This window comes from Belonocnema kinseyi, chromosome 1 (genome assembly GCF_010883055.1).
Source record: "Belonocnema kinseyi isolate 2016_QV_RU_SX_M_011 chromosome 1, B_treatae_v1, whole genome shotgun sequence".
NCBI lineage: Eukaryota > Metazoa > Arthropoda > Insecta > Hymenoptera > Cynipidae > Belonocnema > Belonocnema kinseyi.
The window spans coordinates 109,003,064-109,007,556 of NC_046657.1; the positions used below are offsets into that span (position 1 = coordinate 109,003,064).

Genomic DNA, 4,493 nt, shown 5'->3' on the forward strand with positions numbered 1-4,493 from the left:
TCGACTTCATTTCCATTCCAAAGTACAAAAACCAGACAATTAAGGGCTTTGCCTTTGTAGAGTACAAGACACCGGAAGACGCTCGAAATTGCATTAAGGTATATCATTTTACTTCTTGAATAGAAATTTAAAAAGTGCTAGTAGTTTTTAGATTCGAGGGGAAACATAATTTTTAATACCAAATACAAATTTTTAGCAATTATTTTTTAGGCTTATTTGTTTAATTAAGTTTAAGGATAAATATAACTTTCCTGAAATTCTTCAAAAAATGCAACAAGATTTTTGAGTATTTAAGATAGGTCAAGGAAGAATTTGAACAAGAAGTTAATCCTTGACCGAACAGTTAAATTCGAAAACATGAAATATGAATTCTCAACTAAAAATGTATTACTTGATATTTTGATTTAAAAAAATATATTTTTCATTCTCATCCTAATGAGAAGGTTTCGGTTTTATGTGAAAAATGACTTTCGCGGATTCCAACAAATGTCGACGTTTTAAGGCCCCCTGGGGCAGAAAAAAATGTTTTTACGTCGGTTTTGTTACTTTTTTGTAGGATAAGTAGTTTTTGTTTTATTTTTGAAAAACATTGAAAATAAAAATATTATATTTGTGTACAAACGAAACAAGTTACGAAAATAAGTGAGACAAAATTTATTCAACCCAAAAAATTTACAAATTTTTTACGAATATTTTTTTCATAAGAAGCGTGGTTTTTCTTTTAATCGTAAAAAACAAGAATTAAATTTTAAAAAAATTATAAAAAAAACAATAAGAATAAGAATGTTTCAATTCCCATGCATATTATGAATTGTAATGATATAAATTTATTGAACTCGTACATGTTTCAGCGCAGGTAAAAATAAAATTTGTTGCAATATAAGAAACAAATATTAAAGTAATCATGATAAATACAATTTGTACTTTATTTTGCAATATCTGAATAAGCAATCCCAGGCAGAGGTGCGTAAAAAATGTATTATATTTGATATAAAAGTATTGAGCATAATGTAGAAAATTTGACATTTTGGGCAAAATCGAGTGCGAAGCACGATATACGTGATGTGAATGTGTTCGTTAAAGCCGAAAGAGCTTTAACAAAAGAGAGTTCACAATCGCAAAATTACAGTTGTTGATCTTTAATTTTGAAGGGTCTCTGCACGAATTTGGGAAAAATGCAAATACCGAGCGAGAAACGCGACAACCAACAGTCGCGCGCCCTGGGTGCGCTTAAACTATTGAGCAAAGCTCTTTTAACAAAAGAAAATTCACAATAACAAAATTAAAGTGGTGGTGTTTTTGAGCTTTAATTTTCAAAGGTCTGTGCACGAATGTGAGAAAAATAGACAGTCCGAGCGTGTAGCGCGAGGTAAATACAAAATCGAGCGTGAAGCGCGAGAACCAACAATCGCGTGCGCTAGACGCGCTCAAACTTTCGAGCGAAGCGAGCCACGCGCGATCAGAATGTGCCCGCATAGCAGGTAGATTAAAAACAATCAAAAACAGTTGAAATGTATTCAAAAAGATAAATTTTTAACAAAATATTAAAATCCTGAATGGTCGAATTTTCAAACAGATAGATTAAAATCCAAGCAAATATTTGAATGTTCAACAAAAAATTTGAATTTTCAATAAAGGAGTTTTTAAGCAAAAAATTCGAATGTTTTTGACAACAGTGTACTTTTAAATCGGAAAAGATGAATTTTTAACAAAAAGATAGTTACAATCGAGGAAGGTGATTTTTTAATAATATATATGAATTTTGTTTCAATAAGTTTAATTTTTAACGTATACATTATACAGGATAAAGTTTCAAACAAAAATGAAACAGTCACATTTTCAGATAAAAACCCGATGAAAAAAATAACTTGGAAAAAAAAGACTTAATAGTTTTTAACAAAATTGTCTTTTCAACAAAAAAGGTTAATTTTAGACCAAGAAGGTTAATGTTCCATCAAAAAAAGATAAATTTTCAACTTATCCAATGTACAGCATAAATTTAAATTCTTAGATTTAAAAAAATTTAGAAAAAATATGAATTTTCAATAAAGTTATTAAATTTTCACCCAAAAAGATGAAATTTTTGAGCAAGAAGATTAGTTCTCTACCAGGAAAGATGAATTATGAATAAAATACGTGAATTTTTAATAAAATTATTTAATTTTAAAGCCAACAAGACGAATTATCTACGAAAAAGTTCAATTCTTAAGCCAGAAATATGGTTTTTCAACCAAAAAGTTTCATTTTCAACCAAACACTTTTTCTTTTGTGATTGCACTATTGCCTAAAATATGAATTTTCTACCAAAAAGGATTTTTCAGTTAAGAAAGAAAAAAAATTCAGGTAAATTATACTTTGAAGTGAAAAGTAACGTTTAATATCAAATAAAATTGTTAAAAAACCTATCTATTTTTTGAGTTTCTTTGTTTATTTGCTTTAAAGTTATGCAAACATAATTTTGCTAGGTAAATCAAGAAAAGTAAAAAAAAAGATTTGAAAATTTCAGATATGTTTGAAAAATCTAAAAATATTTATAAATTTTTGAAAATCTTTCAAAGTTTAGAAATATTCTTAATCGCTTCAAAACTTAAAAAATTCCTAAAATTGTCTTCAGATCTTGCAGATTCTCTTTTTATAATTTTAGAAATGTTTCAAATTTGTGACAATATTTTTTTATCTCTGAAGTGAGTCCGAGGCCTGAAATTTAATTTATTTTAAATTTTGTTTCCGAAATTTAAATTTTTCTAGTTCAAAGAACATCTTGATTTTTTGATATCGTAATTTTTATTTGTTCAATTCTGCGTTTTTATAGTATAGGTACATAAAATGTACAAAAGTTGGATTGCTAGTTTATTTTTGATAAAATATTCAGCATTTTTTTGTGCATCGTATTTACTTTGAATTCAAAATTTAAACATTTTGCTTTTAAGGTAAAAAGTTATAATTTTTCAACTTCCAAGGGATCATCTATAAAAATTGTACTATTTTGATTGAAAATTTTATTCTTTTGTTGAAAATGCTACTATTTAGTTAAGAACTTATAATTTCTAATAGAAAATTGAACAACTTGTTTGAAAGTTGTACTATTGTGTTCAAAATTTATCTTTTTGGTCATCAATTATACTTTTCGTTGAGAATTCATCTTTTTTGTTTAAAACCTCAACATCGTGGTTAAAACTTAAACTATTTTGTTTAAAATCAATTTATTGGTGAAGATTCATAATTTCAGTTGAAAATTCATCTTTAGAGTGGAAAATTTAAATCGTTTTTTATTTAAACTGAAAATATAACTATTTCATTATTAGTTGAAAATTTATATTTTTAATTCAAAATTGATCTTTTCTAATTTAAAATTCAAATATTTCGTTAAAAAATCATCGTTTTGGTGAAAACTCAACGATTTTGGTAGAAAATTCAACGATTCGGTTATAAATTAAATTATTTATTTATAAAATTAACTACTTGGTAGAAGATTAACTTATTGATAGATCTTATTGATAGAAAATTAAACTGTTCAGTTAAAAATTAAACTATTGATTCGAAAAATTAACTACTACTTTTTGACTGCTACTTTTTTTTGCTACTATTTTTTGAAACCTCTACAAGATTATCATAACAGTTCTTTGGATTTTCTTGGAAAATCAAAAATTCGCATTTTGATTGCACAACAAATAATTAAAAATCCAAAATTCTATTTTGTGGCCAAACTCTGCAGGATACGAAAAAAGATAAATTAACGAACACTGTCGTCCCAAAAAAGATCTACAAATTTGTTAAGAATCACATTTTGATAGGACGCGTACTTTTGAGTTTTTTTTGTGAAAAATCACATTGAAAATAAAAAAAAAAATAGAAAAAATTTGTGGAAAAATGACTAAAGTTACGAAAAAAAAATTTAACAAAAATTGTCTACCTGAAAAAGAGCTACAAATTTGTAATAATTTATTATATTTTCATCATTTCTGATTGAGAAAGAATTAGAATTGCCCGTAATTTGACACCACAACATTCAAATTTTGAACCAAACGACGCAAAATACGAATGAAAGTTTCAGAAAGAAATTATAGCTTTTGAAAAATCCTACAATATGGCTTTTAACCATTTTCCAATAAGACACGTAATTTTGTTTTTATTTATTTTAAGTAATATGTAGAAAATCGAAAATTCTCATATTAAGCCAAAAAATGCGAGATACGTAAAAAATCTAAAAGAAAACTTGTATGATATTTTGCTTTATCCATAAACTATTTCGTTGAAAATCCAACTATTTAGATAGAAAATTGAACTATTTTGGTAGAAAATTCAACCGTTCGGTTAAAAATTGATCTATTCATTCGAAAAATTAACTAATAGGTAGAAAATTGCTTTCTTTGTTGAATATTCATAATTTCGGTTGAAATTTTCAACTGTTTTGCGGAAAATTCATGTATTTTGTTGAAAATTCGTCTGTTTGAGCAGCAAATGAATCTTTTTTTTTTTTTTTTTTTTTTTTT

At 26.1% G+C, this 4,493-nt stretch overlaps 1 protein-coding gene across 1 annotated transcript in view; it reads left to right on the plus strand.

Annotated features, from left to right (window-relative positions):
* The first annotated feature begins 6 nt into the window (after window positions 1–6).
* The window catches only part of LOC117174002, a 26,789-nt gene continuing 22,302 nt past the window's right edge, over window positions 7–4,493 (plus strand). Inside the window, exon 1 of the mRNA XM_033362684.1 lies at window positions 7–98. The gene's annotated coding sequence lies outside the window, so the exon portion shown is untranslated. The remainder of the gene's footprint in view (window positions 99–4,493) is intronic.